Raw genomic sequence first — 24,973 nt, 5'->3', positions numbered from 1 at the left:
TTAAAATACATGCCCTGGCTTTCTTTCCTCTGTCCTCCCTCTCAGGGTGGGATCTACGTGACCACATCACACAGTAAGGACCACAGAGGTCTCTGCTAATTCCTCTGTCATTCTGATCAAGTGACGTCATCTTAGCTGGAAGGGAGCCAGGAGCCACCCAGCCCTGTGATATCCAGACCACGGCTCTCAGAGGAGGGCTGCAAGGTGAGGGGAACTAGACAGCACTGTGGGTCCCCACTGCTTCACTCAGAGACACATCTCTTTTTGTATAGGTTCATCAGATTCCTGTGAAAGCTTATCAGCAAAACCTTTGAGAACCACTTGTTTAGTTGCCTTATAGCTGAGTCCCAGGAAAGGTGCTTAGTCCAGAACTTCCACCATTGCTCAGCCCGACATCCTTCGCCAACTCATAGTTTTATGACCTTTCTCAGAATTTTAATACTGGCCACCACATGCATAATTACCTTTGCAGTGCTTGTGGAAAATGAACATTCCTGGGCCCACTGCAGCCCTGTGACGTCAGAATGCCCCAGCCAGGCCCTGGCAATCTGCATTTTTAAACAAGCCATGTCCCACCTCAGCTGCCCTCACCAGCCCTGGAGCTTTCTCTTGATATACGTTCATCACTGCATTCAGGTACTTCTCCTGAGTGTCTCATCAAAGCCTCTGGATCCTGTCTGTTTTTTATTGTCCACTGTTAGACCTTCTTCTCTTCCGCCCCCATTTCTCCTCTCCTTCAATAATTTCATGCCCTGGATTGGAGGGGGATATACATCTACTCTTTTTTTTTTTTTGTTACCAGGACTCAAACTCAGGACCTTGTGCTTGCAAGGCAGGCACAGTGGCACTGAGCTAAACCCCCGGCCCAGTATACATCTACTCTTACTGGTGTGATCCAGGCAACTTTATATTTTCTTGTCCAGGCAAGTTTCTGGGTCCTTTGGTGCACTTTTGTCCAGGAATCCTGAACATCCAGAAATCTACAAGAACAGACTGCAAGGTTGTCTGATTGGTGGCTTCCCAGCAGCAACAACCCTGTTGTGCTAGAGAAAGCATTGCAACAAAGGGCCACTTTCCCTTGCATGAACTTGGAGTTGCCTAGCAAGGGGTCATCAGAGGGTAGTATGCGATTGGAGAGCTCCCTGCCCTCACGGGCCACAGAGCACGGGCACCGATCAGGTGCCAGAAAGATGCCATCTGTGATTGGTTTTAGCCCGTAGCTGTCCAGGGCAGCACAGCAGCTCCCCTGAGTTGTCAGTGCTCCAGGTGCTTGTGTCTCTCTGCTCCACTGTGCTCTGTGGATGCCAGTGATGCCTGTGTCTGCCACGGGTGGCTGACCCTGGACAATATGCATTGATGGCAAAGGGCTTCCTCCTAAGGAGGCTTTGCCCTGTAGTTGGAAAGACAGCCCAAAGATTGCTGGCTCAGTCATCTCAGCTGCAATTGTTACCTGCCCACCCTGGCTGCAAAGAAGTTTACGGAGAAATGTCACAGCTTTTGTAGCGTGCATATTAGAGGAAAGCAAAGGAAAGGGAATTGCCAATGACTTTGGAGCTGTCCACCCATGGTCCAGCACAAGGAGAACCCCTGGTCACACTGAGCAAGTGCCTTGTTAGTGCAGTCCTAATAATGCAGCCCTATTAGTAGGAACATCAATACTTTGAAGAGAAGGGGTATGACAGAACAAAGCCCCAAATCGTAAAATGCAAGGGAAAGATAAAAGTACACAGGAGTATGTATGGCTATTGGTACTGAGATTAATGTTGGTAATGGTATATTATATCCCAAAGAGAAAAACTGTATGCATGTATAATAATTGATAGATTATAAGGGTGACAGATGTACTGCAAACTCTGCAATATGGATGTAAAGCGATATATCTGCAGGCATCAGATGTAAGGCAACAGCAGCAAGCCTCTGTGCTCAGTGTGTGTGCTACTGGTTTATCCTTGAATTCTCCACCACAACAGGAAGTGTGAGGTCTGCAGCTCAGGCCACAAAACCACACAGCATGTTTATGTTCAACTGCAGTTGACTGCTCAAGTTATCATGGCGTACGTTCTGCCCTTACCTTCTGATGTCTGGACTGTCTTTCTGCTGAGATAACTGGTGTAGCCAGTGGAGGGGTATTCATCCTCTAGTTACTGGCTTTATTCTCCTCGGATGCCACAAGTGATTTAGATGCATCCTGCTCTCTGGCCTCTGAGCCCTGATATTGTACTTGTTTCCTTTGCTTGGCCTGTTCCTCCACCTGGCTGGAGACCTAGCTGTGCTGCCCCTTACCCTGGGAAGTCTTCCAGCTGCCTTTCCTCCATCTCTCTAGCTTTCTCCCTCTGTGGTTCTCTGCAGAACTCATTATCACTCTACCGGAAGTTGACTCTCCATTTGCCCTTCTCTTAGGCAGACCAAGAGCTGTCCAACAGCAGGGCCTGCCCAGCGTTTTTGTACCTCCAGCGCTTACTCAGTGTCATATCACAAATGAAAAGGCATATTTGTTAAATCAGTGAATGAATGACTGTATTAGGATTTATAATTCGTCTAAGTGTACAGAGAAATAACAGTCATCTTGGCAGCTAAGAAGGAGGGAGATCGTGGGTTGGGAAGGGCAGGACCAGAGCCCGGGGCCATGGGACAGGCCCAGTTGAGCACCTGATGTACAGTACTTCATCATCACAGCCACCCAGGGGATGCGTGCTATAGTATTTAAGGAAATCAATGTTGGGAAAATCTAGTCACCCAGCTAGCAAGGGAGAAAAGCTGGTGGGGATAATACTAAAACTCAATAGAGCTTAACATGAAGTCAGAACAGTGTCTCGAAGCACTCTGACAGTAAACAAATCCATCCTGTGCTTTTCTTCACAAAAATAGAAGGACTCTTATGTATTTCTTCTTGCATCCTTGAATTCCAGGCGAAGAGATAAAGTGCTAGTCAGGGCTTTTTACATGAGCGAGTGGATCTCCATGAACCAAGATACCAGCCTTTTCCTAACAGGTGCTGGCTCCTGCCCCTTCAGAGGAAGGGGTGGAAGTGCAGGGCATCTGCTTCACCACACGTAGGTGCCTCCCTGTGGCCCTGGCACTGGTTCTCAGTGTCGTCTCTCCTGCAAACCCCGTGTTCTTCTGTCTGTAGGGGAGAATGTCCACATTTAGCAGGATCTTGGCTGATTTCACATTTGTCTCCCATCATGCGTTGCTCAGTGGCAAGGATGTGCTCTGAGCAATGTGTCGTTAGGCAATTTTGTCATTGTGTGGCCATCCCAGACTGTGCATACCCAAGCCTAGGTAGTATAGGTCAGTGGTGGCGAACCTGTGGCACTCGTGCCGCAGCCAGCTGCTTGTTATCATTGAACAGTCTAAAAGGTTTGCCATCACTGGTGTAGGTCAATTACTGCACATGGTTTCTTGATGCAGTTGAGTGAAGTGGTTAAGCATGAAATATGTACCCAGCTCCTGCCAGTGTAACGTCGTATACTGTTTTACAGTAAATTTATTTTTCGTAAGTGGGACTTTACCATAAAGCAATGATAAAAAGTATAGTATAGTAAATGCATAATCTAGTAAGGCAGCCACTTATCATTATCAGGTGTTGTGTACTGCTCGTAATTATGTGTGCTGTGTTTTCAGATGACTAACAGTGCAGTAGGTTTGTTTGTACCAGCGTCACCACCAACACGCGAGTGACGCATCCACATTGCCATGGCTACAACGACACTAGGCAATGGGGATTTTTCCAGTGCATCACAGTCTTAGAGGAACCCCGTCACATATGCGGATTGTCATGGGCTGAAGCATCGTTATGCGACTCGTGACTGCACTTGCTTTGACCCAAGCCAGACTTGACTTTGATCTGTATTAAGGACATCTCATTACTTCCTCTAAGTGCATGACAGCAGACACAAAGCTGCCGAGTTTTCTTCTATGGCTCCCCTGGGCTTTACTGGTCTGTCCCATGACTGTGGCCCACCCTTGTCACTGAGCTCTGTATTTGAAGACTTTTGGTTGCCAAGCTCTGGCTTAGGGCCAGATGTGGTCCCTCCACTGGTGCCGTCAGTATCCTTAGAAGATGAGAAATGAGGATTCCCAGGCCTCACTGCATGACTTCCCGGGAGCCTGTGGAGTTGAGACCACACTGTTCAGAGGGGTCTGATGCATGCTACAGTGCCAGGCGCACCTCGGTCCTGAATGCTGCAGGGCCAGGCAGAGCGGCACTGCTGCTGTGAGTCCATGGTGTGGCAGGCACCTGCTTCCCTTTCCCTACCACCTCCGTTCCATGCAGACTTTGTCTGTATTAAAAGATAGAGTCTTTCTGTGTATGAATTAGTGGATTTTCTGGGAAAGATCGGGAACACACAAGATCTTGGCACAATGGAGTGCCACTTTTTCACATCAGGGCGGCTGCACTCTGCCCGTACCCCATCTGCCCTTGCTGCTGTCGTGTTGTGGGCCAGCTCCCCTCTGCCAGCCTTGATTTCCCTTCGCTTGAGGCTTTCCTGGGTGGCTGAGCCACTTTGCCTGAGATGTGGGAGAATGAATGCTTCTGGGCAGCCCTGGATCCCTGACTGACAGGAGTTGGCTTTTAAAAACCACAGCTCGCTCAGCACTTGGGCAGGTCTCTGAGGCGTTGACCACCTCCCAGAGCTCTCCCGAGGGCTCTAGCTCCAGCTCTTCGGTTAGCCGCAGCAGGAGCCCGCTGGGCAGTGCACATTTCAGTCTGTTCTTTTCCTTCTGTCCGTTTTAATGGCTTCCTGTTCATCCTCTTGATGCAGGCAGGAGGGATCATCACCCTGGGATGATGGGGAGGCCCAGATAAACCCCCCACCGTGCACATGAGATTGCTGGCAATCTATTAGTCCTGTGTACTCACCGCAATGGGGAGGAGGACACTTGGAGCCACACGGGATCACGTGGAGCTTTTGCTTAGGAGCAGAGTGAACCCTGGGGATGAGAGAGGCAGACTCTGCAGTGTCCAAGGGGGTGCATGTCCCCAGCTCCCTCGGGAGGATGCGAATAATTCCACAGGCCGGCAGGGAGCTGAAGCTCACTGCTCCGGGATCTGTGCTCAGGCCCTGTGAGAGGGAGAGGCCCTGGATAGGGATCTTATCTGTGGGTGCTGAGTACAGAGAGGACTCGCAGTGGTTTTCCTGTGTATCAAGGCACGAGTAATATTGGGCCTGAGGGTCAGGCCTTACAGGACAGTGCCTCCCCTTCCCACAGGGTCCTCATCTGTCCAGGCATCATCCCCCCAACACTGTGCTCCCATTTCTGCTCTTGTCTCAAGGTCTGCTTTTGTGAGACTCCACTTTAAGATGGCAGTACATGTCCACGCAAGCACGTCCTACTCCTAGAGGTACATACATATGTACATGTGTGTGTGAATATTTATGTCCATACATTGATTTTTGCAACTTCGGGAGGTTATTTTATTATTTTAAAAACGTTCCTTGGTTACCACTCCAATTTTGAATCCTACCTAACTGGTGGCCATGGGAGGTAAACTGGAGCTGAGTGCTGCTTGTAGGATCACTGGCAATATTGTGTTATTTCTTTCTAAAAGGAAAAAGAACAATTAATGGTTGGTGGATATAAGCTGAAAGTAAAAAGAAAATGAAGTATGAAGAAATAGAGTGAGACAAAATCTAACATTAGACTGGTCAGCGTGTCCTGCATAATGACAATCCAGTTTTCTCCACCTGTTTTTGGCAAAATCCTTAGGTGCATACATTAATAGATGACAGGCTTGACCACACACATGCGCGCGCGTGCACACACACACACACACACACACACACACACGCACCATTTTGGGTACAGTTGGGGTTGAACAGTGCCATCTGTTACAGTGACCGTAATGCAAAGTAGAGCTTGACAGTGATGCTATAGAAGACATCTTCCCCTTGCTAAGGGTGAACAGGTGTGTGTGGGGGGGTGAGGGGGAGAACTTTACTGCACATCAAGAGAGGGAAAGCATAAGCGTAACCAGAGCTGGGCAAAAGAATTCAATGAAAATGTGTTATATTTTTGACGTCGGGTAATTTTAATAACCGGTGCACGGTAAGTCTCGATGAACACTGGTTCCTGCATCACTTTCCTTCTCTGCAGAGGCCCAGTGGGATGTATATTGTGTTGCTCTGAAGACGATTTGGAGAGAGATGGAAGAGTCCCCTGAAGATCATTGCTTTTGTGTTTTGGGCCCCATCACGGATGCCCATCTGCACTGGGACAAGTGATGTGTTTCAGTGTGCAGAGTACAAAGGGGTGGGAGGAACTGCCCCTATTCTGTAAGTGTCACCTTGTTCTGAGGATACTGTCTGCTATTGTATTCTCATCAGGGTGGCAGTGGGAGAGAAAGTAAGAGTGTCTAGACGCAATGCAAGCAACAACCAAAAAGAAACTAGGAAATGAAGACTGCTGTTATGTCAAAAGGTTATTCATTCATTTACAAAGTATATTGAGAGCATCTGTGATTTATCTCACACTGTACTAGGCAAGCAGGTAACCAGACAGACTGTGGTCTCTGGCCTCACAGAGCTGCTAATCTCATTGGGGAAAGGAAACATTAATAATCAAATCCCAGCATTGTCAAGTTATGAGTAGGAAAAGCAAATAGGAGCCTACGAAAACCTACAACATAGGGGTTGTACTGAGGGGACTGGAGATTTCCCTGAGGACAATATTGGGATTGGGAAAACAGGAATGAGCAGTTGTAGAGATAGTGAATTTCACTAGCTTCCATTTATTTGTTTTGTATGGTTGGAATTTGTGTGATGGCTGCTTTTTTGGTGCACGTTCAACATTTCTGTCTGATCACTTGCTAATTTGGCTGCATAATGTATCAGGCACATATTTGTTGTTACTCCACACTCCCTGTCTCCTTGGCTCTAGTGCTACCCAATGAATGGCACTGCTATTTTATTAAAAAGCACTCCCATGCACATTTATTTTCTGTTGCAGGGAAAGGAACTTTCATCATTTTCCAGTTGGTTATAGTCAAAGTGAAATTACCTCTGTCCATCATCCTGTCTAGCCCATATTTTTAAGCAATTTCTATATTTTCCACCATCCCCTCTCTATGTCTTAGCACCTCTTAATATTATTCAGGATTTCCTGTTTAATTTTAGAAAAACTTCCTCAAAACTCGATCACCTTGGCATCGGTATTGAATCAATGAAACCCAGGCATTTCAATTTTTAAGTACCATTGACTGTGAGACACAGACGTAGCATCATCATTAAAATAGAAGATAAATTGTTGCCCTTAAGAGTCAGTAAAATAGTTTTTTTACAGTCCATTTCACTAAGTGTGTGGAATGTGTATTACCTGATTAATCAATGCGTCATGAACTGTGGCAACATCAATGTATTCTTACCGTTCAGTACAGAGATGGTCCAGCCCTTGAAGGCTGTTTGCTGTGGAGTAGTGCATTATCAGGTGCATAATTAAAGCAGCTGTTGGCTACCATGGGCTAGAATGGGAGGACAGAAAAGAATATACAAACTTCTTTCTGATTCACAGTAATTGGATCTGACTAGCTAAATATTGTGCTATAAACCATTCTTAATTACTTATGGGGAGGCACTTTAGGCAAAATGCTAACCCAGAGCATAAATTCATTAATTAGGAAAATAAAAATGCTACCTCATAAAAGTTTTAGAATACTTGACTACTTTTAAATGTAAGTTCCCTTGACAATATTTGTGTTTTATTTTTAAATATCAGGTTTTTCCTCTTGCAACATGATTTAATGTTGTTTCTATTGGCTTCAAGGCTGTTGTTCTCTTGATTAAAAGTGAAATAAATGACTTAATATCATTGTTAGATGCTGCACTTTGGGTAGGTAGATTTAAGATCGAAACTATCTGTGTGCATGGAATTATAAATTCTAGATGATTAAAATAAAGAAACCACAATTTATCCTATAATATATCTGAAAAGGACTATGTAAAGCAAATATTAGCAGAGCCTTTATATTTCTCTACTTGCTTCCTTTGTACTTTGAGAGCTGTGTATTGATGGAAGATGTTTGTCTCTAAAGGGCAATGAAATTAAGTCTAAGATTTGTTCTATCTTTCTAGGGATCCTTTAAATTTCTAAGATTTTATTCAATCCAGGCTAGCAAATTAGACAATTTATATACTTTTTTTTTTTTTTTTTGCATAGCCATTAGAAGCCCAGATCAGTTACACTGCACACGATAACATTGATATTGTGAACTAGGTTCCTCAGGAAGCAGGCTCTGAGACGGGGACTGGTGTCCAGGGAGCCACCTTGAAAGTGCTCTCAGGAGTTTCCTGTGAGAGAAGCAGGATTAGACAGCAGGAAGAGATGGATTGGGAAGCAGCTGGAGCCAGAGACTTGACCAATTCCACGAGGGGCTCTGAAGCTGGAATGGCCCATCTGAGTTGTGCCGAGTCAAAGTGAAGGCCTGACGTTGCTCAGTCACTGCAGGTGGCCATTCCCCAGAGCGTGTGACCTTGGAAGAGACAGCTCTTCCACGGAGGATAACTCCTGGGATGTAACCACTGTCAGATAAACTTCTGGCAGCTGGGTGGATGCCCCAGTCTGGGAGGGGTCTGGGTGGCATATGGCAGCATCCCTACTGCCGTGGCTCCCAGATTGGCTCCAGGAGGTGTTGGTCAGTACCTGTCCTGGATGAGGCTCATGCATGATCACAAGCAACACAGATATCCTCGTGACTCTCACCAAGGTAGAGTTGTGCACTATGTCTTTTCTGAGGCATCTTAGAGTCTTCACTATTTGAAGTTATAATTTTAAAGAGATTAACTGTCATGGTTATCATCTTAATACATCATTCTTGTCTGATTGGAAAAACCTGTGTATTTAAGGCTTGTCAGGTTAAAAAAAAAACCTTCTAAAATGAAATTCTGATGTTATAAATGCAAATGAAAGTATAGGGAAGCATCATTTAAATTAGCATAACTGCTTGATTTCAGATGCAGAAAGGGTAGGAGGGCAGAAAAAATAAGAACGTATAATGTAACATGGTGGTGCACACCTGTAATCCCAGCTATTTGAGAGGCTGAGGCAGGAGGATCACAAGTTCAAGCCCAACCTGGGCAACTTTGTGAGAACTTGTCTCAAAATAAAATGTTAAAAATGATGGGGGATGTAGCTCAGTGGTAGAGCACCTGCCTAGTATGTGTGTGACTTTCTGGATTCAATCCCTAGCACCACAAGAAAACAAGTGTATAAGAAAGATCTATGCAAAAGAGTGGCCTGAAGTTGTAAGAAAGCTAAAAATACAATGAAACTCTGATGTTATCTAGGTTTGAAGCAAAAACAAGAAAGGGGTGTGCTCACTGCTTGGGAGATAACTGGATATTGCTCGCTGCAGGTTGGGAAACCAGAACTGTTCCATTCCCCTTCTGTTTTTGACTTCCTTTTTGAGGAGAGTGCTCTTCAAACAGGAGATGTAGGGTGCAGAAGAGAGGGAATGAAAACCCAAGGCAGGCAAGAGCTAGTCAGAGATTTCTCCCCTTTAAACAATTTCAGAGTTTCGGATGGAGACAAATTCTCTACCGGGTACTGACTGTCCTTTTCACGTAACATTGCATATCCGTTTCTCATGAGCTTCAAGGGGCCACAGGGTGAGGGGAGGCAGGAGAAGGCAAAGAGGTGACGTTATTTTGATGTTTAGAGGGAGGACAAAGGTCTGTTTTGGAAACCGGAAATTGGTGAGCTTGACTTCAATGAATGTGAACAACTAGAAGGGAAAGTGGTGACGACAGCAGGCCACATATCCAACTACCTTCATTTCTTCTTTGGAGGGAAGCAGGTGCAGGAGTAATGTAAGCAACACCCTCGAACTGAAGCCTTGGGTTTGAGTCCTGATGCGCTGCATTTACTGAATGACTGTGGTTGGGTCCTGTAACTTTTCAGAAGTTCCGTTTCTTAATATGGATATGACCTTGTTAAAATCATGGGCTCTAGGAAGCACAACTCAGCATCCAGACCAAAACAGAAAAGGAATTATATTACTTTCCTTTTAGTTAGTACACATAAAAAACAATCCAGTTGAGAACGCTCAGCTGTGCTATCCCTAATCCCTTTTATTCCCTTTACCCTTTCTCTCCCACACTCTCCAGGAACTCAGATTTGACAAGTGCTGAGAGAAAATACTCTTGCTTATCCCTGGACCATACTGAGCCGACCCCCACCTGCTCACCAGCGCCTGTGTTCTTTATTATTTTTGACCGATGACTCATTTCTCCAAGTCTTCCCTCCTAAGCCTCTCAGGTTCTGTCTTTCTCTATTAATTCTCTGCCAACTGTCTAACTCTGATGTACAAAGAGCCAGCAACCAGGGTGGCTGAGACAGCTCTCCTTCCTTGGGAGATAAATGGAATGGGAGCCAACAGGAATTGGGGGAGGCAATTATGGGCTTCTTTCGGCCGCCTGGAGGACTGGGTGAGTCTCAGATCAGTTTCATTCTTTCCGGCTAGGTGTGTGCTGGGTGCTGGAGGAACAGAACGGAGCAGGTCAGACAAAGCCCTGTCCCTTGGCTCGTTGTGATTAGTATGAAAGAAGCAGAGAGAAAATGCAGAGGGTGGGTGTGTCAGGAGATCAGCCTTAGATAGGGCAAAGGAAAAGTTACTTTGAGGGGCTGGCATTTGAGTTAAGATCGGAAGGAGGAAAAGGAATGTTTGAGGCAGAGGAAACAGCAAGTGTATAACCTGTGAGCTTGACATGTTTGAAAAGCAGAAGGATGGACGGAAAAGCAGAAAATAGAAGTGATCCGGCAGGTCAGGCTGAGAGGACGCAAGCTTTGGCCAGGCTTTCGAGTTCTACTCCAGCAATAGGGAAGCCGTTCAAGAGTTTTGAGCAAGGGAAGGATAAACTATGATTGAAATGTTTGAAAGATTACTATGATTGCTGCATTGAGAATGGACAGCAGTAGGGCAAGGATGGAAGCAGAAAGAGTAGTTAGGACACAGTGGCTCCCACTCCAGCAAGACCAGATGTGCCTTGGGCCAGAGCGACAGAAGTAGAGATAGAGAAGTAGATGGACTTGTGGCAGGATAGCTGAAAGCTTGGACGTAGGAGAGAAGAGAAGGAATCAAGAATAATAAATTTTGGAGGCGGGGAAAACTAGAAGACGGAGGGAGAAGTCAAGTGTTATATTTGGATTTTCTACAGTTGACATGGCTATCAGACATCCAAGTGGAAAGGTCAGAGAGGCATTTGGGCTGGATAAACAAGTCTGGAGCTCTAAGGAGAGGTCAGAGTTGCACAGATAAATTTGGTTGTCATCAAAAGATCATTCAAAGCAAGAGGATGGATGAGTTCACTTAGCACGAGAAATAGCTGGAGAAGAGAACAGAATCCAGGAGTCAGGCCTTGGGCTTTCCAACATTTAGTGTTTTGGAAAGAGGAGTGGAGGGTGGCAAAGGAGAGGGAGAAGGAGCAACTAGTGTAGTAGAAGGAGTATGATGGCATGGACTGAGTAAGAGGAGGGCTTCCAGGTTGAAGAGTTGTTAGATAGGTCAACTCTTCTTACAAGGTCGAGAAAGATGAGAAAGGAAGTGTGTCCTTCAATTTGGAACAAGGGAGCTCTTGATGAATTTGAAGCAAGCAGGATTCCAGTGTTCTGATAAGTTGCATAAATTGGTGAGCAGGGGAAGGCAGCAATTTAAAATAATTCTTTAGAGAACCGTGTTTCAAAGGGAGCAAGGAAGAGGTTGGGACAAGGGGGAGGATTATGGAGTGAAAGGAGGAGCGTTTTTGTATGCTTATGAGACTGAGGCAGGGGAGAGGAGAGTGGTTATACGGAGAAGCAAAAGATGACCTGGTCTTTGTGGTTAAGAAGGTAAGAGGAAGGGCCAGGGATTTGACTCAGTGGTTCCGCCGCCTACCTTGTAAGCGCAAGGATCCGAGTTCAATCCCTGGTACCAAAAAAAAAAAAGGTAAGAGGAGCCAGCATCCAGAGCACATAGGGGACTACTGATTCTTGACGGAAGCAGGGACATTTCTTCTGTTGTACATTGGAAGATGAAGGGTATGGGCACAGTTATAGTCTGCATTGGGTCTTCCCCAAATTCCTGTTGAAGCCCTCATCCCTGATGTGTGTATATTTGGAGATAGAGTCTTTGGGAAGTTAGTTAAATTCCAAGGAGGGAAGCAAAGTGCTGGGAAGCAAAGTCCTTACAAGAGGAGACACCAGAGCCCTCTCCCGGGTGCATGTGCAAAGAAAAGGCCATGTGAGAATACAAGGAGCAGGTAGCCACCCGCAAGCCAGGAGGAAAGCCCTCGTCAGTAACCAGCCTGGTGACACACTGATCGTGGACTTGAACCTTTAGAACCATGAGAGAAAATGAAGTTCAGTGGTGTGAGCCACCCATCCTGCGATATTTGTTATGGCAGCCCGAGCTGACTGCCATCAAAGGTGGGAGGGTTTTGGATGTACTGGAAGGATTAGGGAAGTGTTGTCCTCTGAAAGCTCATGTTTTCTCCCTAAAGTGAGGCCGGGTCATCAGCTGCAAGTGACTGTGGAAAGGTGGGCATGGGATGTTCAAGGAGAGAGGAGAGGAACAAACAATTTTGAATGAGAAGTGTGGGATCGATGCAGGAAACCTGGTAGGGTTGCCAGGTATCATTAACTGCCGATTTGAGGTTCAGAGAATGTATAGTAAGATAACTTAGTGGAGTTAGACAGTTTTTCTCCAGGAGTATTTGGGTGCTCAGGGTAGACCCAGGTGGCAGAGAGCTGGGTACATCCAGGGTTTCAAATTTACCAATCAAAGGCAACAAAGAGAAGCAAGAGAGTTAAGAATTTTTAAGGGCATAAGTTGAAGAAGGAGGGAAATGAAGATGGGAGGTATGTGAAATACCAGAGGGGAATAAGCTGGAGAAATAGGGTATGCTAATGTTAACAGTAATAATTATATTCATTATATGAAACTGGTGATAAAAGCACTCCCTTCATAGGATTATTCCAAGGATCAAGTGAAAATATTTGGTAAACAGGATGAGTTATGAGCCTGGTAAACTCAATCGTTTAGCAGATACATCTTACTTTCCTTAAGGCATTCTATGATAGCTGTCACATTCATGAATAAAATTATAATATGTACACAATGATACATTAGGTAGATTATGAGTGGTTGAATAAGTGTATCAAAAATTGTTGATTCAGTTGGGGATTTAGCTCAGTGGTTCCAGCACCTGCCTTGCAAGCGTGAGGTCCCGAGTTCGATCTCTGGTACCAAAAAAAAATTGTTGATTCTATTTATATTATGGCCTTGGCAAAATAGTAGGTACTTCAATATCAGAGAGGCCTAGAGTGAGATATTTCAATTTGGGGCACTATTTAAGGAAGGTATCTGATGTTTGCCAGATGCCAGCCATGGTTAGGTGGAAAGGTATTAATTTTATGAAGGTATCATTTTAATTTCAGGACTTTTAAAGATGTACAAGAAATCTGAAGAAATATATGGACAATTTATACTTTTTATATCCAGAATTGCTCAGGCAGAATGAGATTGTGATAAGATTTGTAAATTCTGGGCCAGGGATTTAGCTCAGTGGCTCTGCCGCCTGCCTCACAAGCAGAAGGACCCGAGTTCGATCTTCAGTACCAAAAAAGAAAATTATAAGAAGATTTGTAAATTCTAAATTACATTCAACTGTATCTAATGAAGACATTTAAGAAGTTGAGAAAATGTATATTATTACTGGGAAAGAAATAGAGAGTTAAGAGTGGAAAGATAATAAGTAGTTGAAATAGATGGAAACATTTGATGCCTAAGGAAAAAAATCCAGAGCTGTATTAAAAAATAATCATTGTGAACATTTCATTCCTTGAATTAAAAAACTCAAGTCTTTGAGAGAGTTGAAAAGAGATGTCTTAGGTAACAAAGGGCTAGTACTTGTGCACATGGTTCTCAAATTCTCCTTCATGCTCTTGTATTAATATGCACTTATATCGATCACTGGCTCATTTCTGTAAAGTTCTTTATGTGGCCCACTCATCAGGGAAGTACAGGGGGAGAGAGAATGAGGACACCATGATGTAGCCACTTGGTAGGACCTGTGACAGGTTCCCCTTCACTCAGAAAAGCATTTGCTCACCATTGGAGGACAGCACATCCGTCCTTGCTCAAGCCAGTCCACGCACAGGGCCTTTGGGCATTGTACCATCTCTCTTGCTCCTGTGCATTTTGATGCCAAAATGATCTGGTTTGAGGAGCTCCTCTCTCTCCAAAACTTGGGACCTAGCATCCCTACTTAGAGGCCTCTGATTGGACTCACCATTTCACTGAGTCCCAGTCAAAGAGGGTTGGGGCTGGATTGAGTTGTTGGTCAGTGGATGGGGTGGAATGAGGCTCTGACACCAGACTTGGAGCGGGAGTCGGAGCAGGTGTTTTCCAGGGCAAAAAGATCCAGAATGCTGGTGAAGTGACTGTGGTTAAAGAGATAGCGGACCCTGGCCAGCAGAGAGAAAGTGAGAAGGGCAGGCATAATTAGCAGGGCCGGGGTGGAAGTGAGACAAGGTGGGAATGGGGAGGTTGGGAAGACTGAAGTAGCCATGGATCAGCTTTTAGGTTCTGCTTGCCTCACAGCTGGGGCTGGAAAACATTTCTTAAAAGCATTTTTGAAATGCAAATATGTTCATTGTGAGGTGCGATACATTAAAAGCTCATTAGATCTCATTTACCATGCATGATCCTATTTACACAGACTATTTTTTCAGATGGTTAAGAAATGGAACCAGGAATTAGTCAAAGAACAAGAACAGATGCCCTCCAGGTGGGAGGTGCTTTAGAAGAAAAGCTGAGAGGTCTTGGAAAAGAGGCTTTGGAGGAGAAGAGAGACAGCTCCTGGGCTCAAGTTAAAACAGGAGACAGCAAAGCAGAGGAAAGACTCAAACCAGAAAAATCTATAACAAGACAAAGCAGCTCCGATTTAACTAGATTCAGATTATTCCAAATTGGAAGCGAAATAACAGCAGGACATTTTATCAGATGGGAGGCTGTGAATAAGCAGACGAGAGATTAAAACACTTTAATGTAATCAAGAGTTCAATTTTGTTGAGTAGGTTTATTGCTCCTGAGTTGCCTGAAATGACACTTGATTGACTGCCCTTCTCAGAACCTAACACCGCATTCGAGTGATTTTATTCCATCTTTTCAAAGATTATTACTCTGTGCTATTTCCTTGTTGAATTTCGTCTGTAATTATATTGCTTCATTTTGTGATTGATAGGTTTCTTGGGGTGCTCTCCTAACCTTTCCTAATTACAGTTTACCTAAGCACAGTAAATTTGGTTAGGCAGTTCTCTTATCCTTGCATTAAATTTTAATGAGGACATTTGAACAATACAGTAAATCTTTTAAATACAGTAAAATCTCAATGAAACAGAAAGGGCAGGTAACTAAACTGCATAATTAGTTGGGGTTCATCAGTGGATCCTTTCGCTTCTAATTCCTTTCTGTTGATTTTTTTTTCTAAAATATTTTCTTTTTCTTTTTTTTTTCCATTAAGTTTATTGGTACATTTTAGGTATACAATACAGTTACTTTCCTCATTGGGATCTTGTACCTTTGCACGATGTATCTTGGTTCTTATTTTTTCCCCATTTCCCTGCCCTCTCTTCATCCCCTCCACCCTTCCCTATTTACGAAGACTTAGTTTCCGTGTTTTTCCTTTTCTCATATTTTTTCTTTTTCCTTCTTTCCTTTTCCCTTCCCCCCACTTCCCCTATTCCTTTAGACATTTTCTTCTTATTTCACAGTATCAGTATCATTTTGATTCTTATTTACACTTTTAGTTTTTCACACCAGAGAAACTATTTGGTATTTACACGTGTGTGTCCTATGTATTTCACTTAAGAATATGGCTTTAATGTGCATCCACTTAGCTATAAATGTCTCTAGTTTCTCTAGAATGTTTTATTTTTCCATCTGACCACAATTTTCCCCAGGATGAGTTACAGTCTTGCAGATCTCAGGTTCAGCTTGTCCTTTGTTCATTCGTTCATTTGCACAAATTTGTTAGAGGGTTACTAATAGATGAGCATGTCAGATAGACATGAAGACAATGAAATAGTGATCTCAGGGCAAACCCAGCAAGTTTTTTTTGCTTTTTCAGCAAATTATAGCTTTTAGTTTTTTTCTTCATTGTCTTTTAAAACAGGTCATAGTGGGGTGGGGGAGGCTTGATTGATAGGAAGATTCTGGTGTGCTGGCTGTAAAAGGAGTGAAGTTTCCCTCTTGCATCCCAGAAGTTTGGAAATCGTCATTTTTCTTTGACAGGATCTTTTGCCTCATTTCACATTTACAAAATTGCTACAGTTAGATGAGTTGTTCTGCTTTTTATTCTTAGTTATTTATTTTTTGATGACACACTCTTTTGTCATTTTATTGGTGTCCCCAAACATACGGACATGATTTCTGAAAGATTTTTTTTTTTGCATTGATCTTTGTTCTGATAGCACTTATCTGAACTCCATAAATAAACCGCAGTCTTTAGAAGACGTACAGTTGTTAGCATGGTTGGGGTCCCAGGCAAGTTCCTAGGCTCTCATGTGCACCAAACAAAGAACTGGATGTAGCAAATGGCATTAAGGAAAAAGCAGCCGAGTTTAATCAGGTGATAGTACTCTTGGAGTGAGCAGACTTATACCAGCAAAGGAAAAGTGGCACGAGCACTGAGTATGCTGGGATTAGGGGTTTGAAACATTGCACCAGGTCTAGAGCACCTCCTTTTGGGTCTTCCAGAGCATGACTGACAATGTGATTGATGTGCTGTTGAGTCAGGTCAGCTGCGTCTACTGCGCATGGCCTTTCCCATAGTTCACTCTGTTGTAATTGGAGTGCGAGATGCAGGCCATAGGCATGAGCCTTCAGTGAGCTCCAGATGAAGAAAGCTTACAGAAGGTCATGCAGGAGAACCCGGCAGGTATCCTGGTTTGGGATTTTGGAATTTTCTTGGGCAGGCTCAGGGATCTTTGTTTTTCTTATCTGCCTGCAGGTAGTATGCTTTAGCACAGCGGTGGGGGAATTGACCCTGTGGTGTTGCTCAGGTTTGGGTGAGTGGAGGGGAGCGTGTCCCTGTATCCTTCGGGTGTTCTGTCTATATTTACAGTCACCCACCAGTTTTGAATGTTGAGCTAGCAAATTGGGATTTTGTTCACTGATCAAATGTACTCAGCAACTAGTTTTTATAGAGCTCAGGTTTTCGTGGTTTCTGATCTCTGTGGGGCCTCTTTACAAACTAGATGGCCTCTTCAGCTGTCTCAGCTTTGTACTTGTTTACATTGGTTCACTTTTTCCTTACCCCGATAGCCAGAAATGGATGACCCCCCTATTAAACTTTGTTCATTTTGTTTTGATTTTTAAAGAAGATTCCGTAAAACTCTTTATAGAGCTGGGCGTGGTGCCACACCTGTAAATCTAGCACTCTGGAAGGCTGAGGCAGAAGGACCCCCATTCCCAGCTCAGCCTGGGCAACTTAGCAACTTGACTTAGTGAGCCTCTATCTCAAAATTTTAAAAAAGTAAAATAAAGCATTGGGGATGTAGCTTAATGCAGCAGCAGTTCAAGCCCCAGTACTGACCAAAGAAAAAAAAATTTTTTTTAATAGGAAGTCTCTAGTTTTCTAACCCAATGCTTTTCTGAAAATGGATAAAATATGAATATGTTAAAAAGCTGAGCTATAGCCTTGCAGGTTATAAGAGAGCTTTCACTCTTGGATGACTGAACTTATTATAGTTCAAACACTTAAGAATTTGTAAATTCTGGAGTCTTATAGTGACAGTATGGGTCTCTCAAAGGTAACGTAGGGTCAACATGGAGAATAAAAGAGGACTTCTCATTAAAGTTCTTATCTCAAAATTTTTCAGAGAGTTTTTATTTAATTTGCAGATAAATTATTTGTTTGGGAAGAACTTGCGGATTATGACTACATAGCTAAATAGGGACACTTAGGTGTGGATGAAACTGACATTCAAAGACATTTCCGGAATATGTGTTCCTTGGAAGTTTGCTCAGCGGTGACCAGCATCCTTCAGCTGTCATCAGGTTTGATTGCACAGTGCTGCATTTGCTGGGCTGGATCCGGAGTTGAGCTGGACCAGAGGCATTTGCCTTGCCTGAGGCTACTCGGGTTCTTTGAGATTGAGAGCCTGAGCCATACACCTGAGTCAGGAAAGCAAGTCTGTGAAGTGTTCCCAGATGTAAATCTCATATTACCAGCATTTCCTTATTTTGCTGTTCATCTGGTGAAAAAAACCTCTGCTTATGGTCATGTAATTTAGCTCATTTTACTCATGCAGTTTTTAAACAGTTTCATTGCTTATTCCACAAATGCTTGACTTGAGGCTATAAGAAATTCTCACATTTCTAGTTTGCCAAGTCTTTTTAGGGACTATTATGGAAAAAGCTATCAGGGCAGAAGAGCTCAATCCATGAGAGTTTTAAGACTCTGTTGTGATCTTTCGTCTAGCAGGTTCGTGTCACTTGGGGTCTTGTTAGAAATGTTGCAGATTAGACTCCATTCTGGATCTACTAACTGGGTGGACTCTGCATCTGAATAAATTCTCCTGGTAGTTCTTTGGTGCTTCAGGAGTGCCAAGACAGTAATAACCACTGCTGCATCGACTCCTCTCCTGAATACTGCTTATTGAGTGAATTCTCCACTGCAGTCACTGCGCTGAACATTTTCATGCATTATCTCCTACAGATTGAGCAGCAGATCCATTCAAGAGATTACATGATCCCCATTTCGCACATGAGGATGCTGGAAGTGCTCAGGGAGGTTAAATAACCTTCTTAAGGTTAATTGTCTAGTGGGTAGCAGCCTTGAGATTTGAATGATTGTCTTTTTGCCACTAAAATTTATCTTCTTGATCACAGCTTGCTGTTGATTCAATTCAGTAATGTTTTTTCAGCACTGTCATTCAGGGTGTTAAGAAATAATTTTTATAAAAAGGTAAAACCACATCTTTCATACAGATATGAAAATGAACACTTCAGAGGATTTTCATGTAACTCATCAGTGAGGAAACTGGTAAGGTATTAGAACCAGTTCAAAGGGGAGTCTACTAAGCAGGTACATTTGTAGATCAGGACTGTTGAGATGGATGTGTAAATAGAGGCAAAACTAATTTTTTTCTTCTCGGTGTGTATGTAGATGTGAGGATGAATTGTTTCTCTCCTGGACATGATTCATCTGCAAACCTATAAACAAGAATTATTTTGCAATGCTATTGTTACCTACAATTTACAGAATGGAAACATTGTTCTGTTAAGGAAAACAATATTCATGACACTGTTAAATGGTAAGGCAGACTTTATTCAGAACTATCATGATAGGTATTACTGCAATGGGGTTTGCAGTAAACAGAATGATCTCGACTCTAAATACAAGGACAAGTGGGAATTTATAACCAAGGGGTGGAGTTGGGAGGAAACTTCAGGGGTATGAAGTGATTCTGACTAAACTAACTGGATAGGATTCTAACTGAAGTGGACCAGGGTGACCAGGCACGACAATGAGGAATTTGAACAGATACTGAGGCTAATTAGATAGCATGGTTAGAGGATTCTGGCTAAACTGACCTAGCAGGGTTATTGCTAACATTTGGCTCCAGAGGACATGCCCAATAATGGGGACTAGACACAAAGAATAGGGGAACCTGAATAGAGTTTGGTCAAGGACAGAATCTTTGTCAGCATGAATAGATTCAAAATGAGATAGCCTGGAAGAGGTGGTAATGTTTTAGATAATGAAATAGTTCTCTATTGGAGGTTATAGTTTTCTCTGTAGGATGAAATAGAATAGCACACTGGTTAAGAACACAACCATAATATATGGGTTCAAAATGCCACTTCTTACTAGCAGAGTGACTTTGGGGATGTCTTTTAATTTGAACATTGGCTTATTTTCTTCATCTGTAAAATGGACTTAGCACCTAACCTGTATGTTCATGTGAGAAGTAAACGAGATGACACATGTGTTATTTAAAACAGAACCTGGTACCTGATGGCTATCTTGTGTACGTCACTATTGTGAACTTCAGTCTTAACCAGGAGGGCTCATAAGATCTTTTGCATCAGGGAATGTGGATGCAAATATAATCAGTATGTTACCAGGCTTCTAGGGTCCTATGGACTCCTCCTGGAGATTCTTTTTGTTCTGAACAAAGAATTGGTCAAGCTCAAAAAGTAGTGAGGTTTTACAATTATCAAAGGTAGGAAAAGAAATATGCTCTGCAGCGTGAATGTGGGCCACTGAAAGAGCTTACAGCGGCTACAAGCTTAATGGCAGTTGTCTTTTGTATCCCCCACTCCTCAGGATGTTGTCAGTTCTAGGCTGTTCTATTAAAAACCTGCTGGATCTTGCACCAGAAGAACTGAAGGTAGCATTTTTGGGTTGGTCCCAGGTATAGAGCTTGGGTGTCTCTGTCCTGAATCTCTGTGATTGACAGATCATGCCCACTTGCCTAGCCAGCTGGCCATACCCTAATCTCCTGCCTGAAAAGTACCCTCAAGAAAGACTTAGAAACATCCAACTGTAAATGAAGTCTACTCTGACTCTGTGCTTTTAAGATTGCCTCAAGAACCCAAGGATCTCACATTTCTGGATCAGTAAAATGAGATATTGGTGCTCCAAGGCTTGTCATTTGTTTCCAGTCTACTTCTATTTTATTTTCTCTCTACTTTGCTAAAGATCTCATTTCCTTGTTTAAGATCCTACTGCCATGTTTTGCTCTAAAAGGCTCCATAGGGCTCATTGGAGGGGGGGGTATCTCTTCTAAAATCATTCTAGCACTTGTTTTCCAGGTAGGTTTTATTTTGGGGGAAACAGGGTATTACCCATCTGGATTTGAAATTGTCATAAATCTTCACAACAGGCTCACTCTTTTGATAACCCCCCCTTCAACCTACTCAATTCAGTCAGCCCCAGAGGACTCACACCTAAGCCAGGTACTTCTGTTCCTCTCTGGGACAAGCTGTGGGGTGGATGGAGACCACAGTGCAGAAGAATCGAGAACCTGTTAGATTGGTTACTGTGGATCCTCCTTTAACATTGTGGTGATGGTCAGTGATACCGTAACCCATGTGGCTTAAATGTGCTGCTTCCATTTGCTTTGTCTAGATCACACACCCTTGAGCTGGTGATTCTGATCCTATGGGAGCTGTTTGACAACTCTGAGTAGTATTTAACTGATAGCAATGCAAAATAATTCTCATCTGCAAATATGCAAATTATGCCCTATCTGGTAGAGGCCCAATGACTTTCCTACCCCTTCCCAACCAGTTTTGTCTCCATTTACACATAAGTACATGTCACTATTCCTGACTTATAAATATGGGGATATCTTGGATTCTTCTTTGAGCTAGTTCCTTTATTTTGAGCAAATTACGGTCTTTAATACATATATGTATTTTATACCTATGTGAGAGTTATGATTTTAAGTTTTAAAAACTGTCTACCATAGTGGGGGGTAAGGATGCATGTGGTAACTGATTTCATAGTAAGTGCTAGCTAATTAATCATCATGGGTAACTGAAAACCAAGTAAGCAGAGATTATCTGCAGAATATTTTACAATTTAAGTTGTTAGGCACATGCATGGATAAAAGATTAAGTTCTATGTAGTCATTTTGAAAGCAGTTCCCATATTTTGGGTTAAGTGACATCCTCCAAACACAGATCTATGGTTTCTTGGAATTAATAGGCTTATGCGAAACAGCTGGCTTTCCCTGTGCACTCTCAATGGTTGGTGGTGCTTACTGGTCTCTCCTCACCCGGCAGGCTGTTTTCTCCAAGAGAGCAGTAACATGGTCTCGTTCACTACTTTGTCCCAGTAGCTACCCTGCTCTCTGGCACCTGGCTTGGCTCTGCAGGTGTCTCGTCAGATGGCTAAACCAAGGCGGGCCAGGACGGACCCCTCGTCTGTGTAGGCACCACGACGTGATTTTGCCAGCTTCTGGGTACAGTGGAGATGGCAAAGGCAGAGTTTTGCCAACCAAAGTCCTGAGAGGACAATTCCTAAACTCGAGTCTTGGTTTGTTAATTAAACAGAGTAGTCAGACTACACAGTGGGCTGGGATGCTTGCCTTGCTCCCTTCAGAAACCGCCTGGGGGCTGTGGCTGCTTTCTCATGAGAAGATTGCTTGATGAGAACAGTGAGCACTCTGGCCTGTATACCAGAGGCTGGTCAGGGGCTTCTGCTGGTGGTCTGGATGTATTAAAAATGTGTATGGAAAACAGTCTCATTCTTAGGCCTTTCTGGGCTCAGAAAATATTCCCTGCCTGTTAATGCATTAATTCTTCAGAGAAAGTGAATGGCTTAGGCTTTAAGCTTTACATTTAAGATTCACAATCCAGTTTTGTCCCCATTCTGGTCTCCATAAATAGAATGCGGATGTACTTGAGCTGCCTGGTCCCTTCTATCCAGATCGTCTTGGGGATGTTTGGCTTGGCCGGGGGACTGATTGTGTGATTACATGATTGCAGGTCGTACTCAAAGGTGACATTAATTCTCTCTTTTAGAGGTCTTTGAGGATGCTCACTATGCACCGATGACATATTTTGTAGGGATCAACTAACTTGCTTCCTTTGAGAGATACTTTTTTACTCTTTTGGCATCTTAATTTTTATTATTTTGTGAGAGACAACATAATTGCCAAGAGCCTTGCTTTTCTGTGAAATCTTGCCAGCTGGTCTTGTAAAGTGATCACTTTCAACTCAGGAATGACAAATAAAGATGGAATTTTTAAAAGCACAGCATCCACACGGATAAACAATGCTAGCTAGCAGAGATGCTTGTTTTTGTGTATCTTTTCCTCCCGATCTTATTAAAGATTTTTCCCCTTGACATACTGTGGCAATGAAAATGTGCCCGAAGGCTTCATTGCCAGCGCCACACAAATAAATACTATAATTAAATAATAAAGGCGATCTGAATCCATAATGTAAGACTTACAAGGAACGGAAAAAGAGAAAGTTGTACCATCTCATGCTCAGCAGACTGTCAGCACACTCACAGTCAGAGGCCAGACAGTGGATGCCTTCCTATGTCATAGGAAGGAATGGGGAGTGTGGCCCGGGCCGTTAGGGAGCCACAGAGGCTTTGCAGCAGAATGGTGACATCATCGACTGTGCAGATGAGGCCGGCCACCGTGGGGCAGTGGGGATGGAGACGAAGGCTGAGATTGGAACATGAGGTTAGGCAATGGATGGAGGAGAATAGCAGAGTGAATTTTTTTATGAGAGGGGAGAGAATTGAGCATGAGAAGACTACAGTGGTGGGGAGACAGTCAATATTTGGTTAAAAGAAACATGAAGGAAGGGGCCCGATCTCAGAGGAGACAGGGAGGGACGGATGGCAGGTGGATTATCCTCCTGAGACAGGGAGGAGACGCTTCTTCCTCCGTGATGGGAGGTCAGGATGAGTGACAGCTACAGATTGATTTGCACCCAGCAGCACTGTTTCTGGGAAACAGGAAGCATGATTAAATGAGCAGCTAGGAGGGCAGAGAATGGCAAAGACAGCAAGAGAACTGGGAATGGCTAGAGTAGTCACTGAGGGAGCTGGGACTGGTAGCAGAATTGTCAAGGAATACAAAAGGCGTAGCAAATTAGGCCCCATGGATGTTCAAGGCAGCAGCCCTCCCGAGGGTCTGTGTGATTTTTCTCGTCTCCCGGACCAGGTCAGCTCTAGGAATATCTCACGCCGGGAGCTACGTTGCTTCATTAGTGCATATTTGCAAGGTAGATGTGAGAGAATGTCAGGGGAGCAGGGGACTCGGTCCTGGCAGGATGTGACAAATGCCACCAATAGCGAGACATGCAAGCTTCCATGGCGACACGGGGGCCAAGGTTGTGATTTTACCATGGAGCAACTACAGAAGCTTTGGCAGAGCACGTAGGGCCCTCTCAGCTGGTGCCTAGGAGGCTTCTGGTGCTAACTTAGTCACCAAGTTGTAGCAGATCTCTAGGCAGAGAGCCACTGTCCCTTTTATGGTGTGTCCTTATAGGGGACTCTCACTGTAGGGTTTGACAGTTTGGGTATGAGTAGATTCTTTTCGATTCTGCAGCTAATTTTGGTAAGAAGCATTCAAGAAGTGCTTTCACCGAAAATTGAGATGAAATTAAAATTTTGAAGAAGTCTTAGGTTCATTAGAGGCAGAAGCCTTACTTTGAGCCTGTGGAATGCGACCTCGGGTCTTTGGTTATTGCGAGTGTGTCTAGCAGAACAACACTGGAATCCTGTTCTGCTTATCTCTCTACACCCAACTCCTCAACCCACCAACCTGAGTGAGCCTGTGTGGGCTTCTCTTCAGTCATATCTTGGTTTCTCTCTGAAATTGAGCTCTGCAGCTGTCCACCATGACATGCTTCACCTCTGTGAGTCTTTCTAGTTCTCCCTGACATCCTGCCCTTTTGGATAAGCCATCCTCACCTGAGCCCTGTTACCCTTCCCGGGGCTACCGATCTGCCTGCCCCTTCTTGTTGTGATGTCTTGTTTGTGATTCTGATTCTTTGGAGTTCCTACTTTCATCTCAGCCAGTTTCTCCCTGTCCTGTGACTTGTCTGAGAGGTGTCCCCAAATCAGAGGTTAAAGTGGACTCACCCTTACGTCTCCTTTGCAGTGCGGGCCAACCTCTCAGAGAGGGTCTGTACCCAGGTCCTGCCTCCTGTCAACTCAGAACTGAGAAAGCTGCTTTTTTTCCTATTTCTGGCTCAAGTTGGAATAATTTTAGATGAGAAAAAGGAAGAAAGGAAGAAAATTCTAAAGGTTTTGAATGAAAGGGGACAGGAGAGGCACAGAAAGCAGAGCAGACTAAAAGCTTCCCTGTCACTTTCATTTTTGAGTGACTTCCTATAGGTGTGAGAGATTTCCAATCCCAGGGGTAATGACAGTGACTAGCTTGGGAAAAGAATACAGGGATGAGGTGGGGGAGTAAGAACACAACATTTATCGACTGATTTCTGTGTGTCAAATGTTTT

At 43.8% G+C, this 24,973-nt stretch overlaps 1 protein-coding gene across 1 annotated transcript in view; it reads left to right on the top strand.

Moving 5' to 3' along the window:
• Positions 1-24,973, top strand: part of St8sia6 (ST8 alpha-N-acetyl-neuraminide alpha-2,8-sialyltransferase 6) — a 114,799-nt gene that overhangs the window by 29,042 nt on the left and 60,784 nt on the right. The window lies entirely within an intron of this gene.

This window comes from Heterocephalus glaber, unplaced genomic scaffold (genome assembly GCF_053883595.1).
Source record: "Heterocephalus glaber isolate CG9 unplaced genomic scaffold, H.glaber_assembly_v1.0 deba00000768, whole genome shotgun sequence".
Classification (NCBI taxonomy): Eukaryota; Metazoa; Chordata; class Mammalia; order Rodentia; family Bathyergidae; genus Heterocephalus; species Heterocephalus glaber.
The sequence above is the reverse complement of the archived record's forward strand: the minus strand, read 5'-3'. Positions and strand labels throughout refer to the sequence as shown.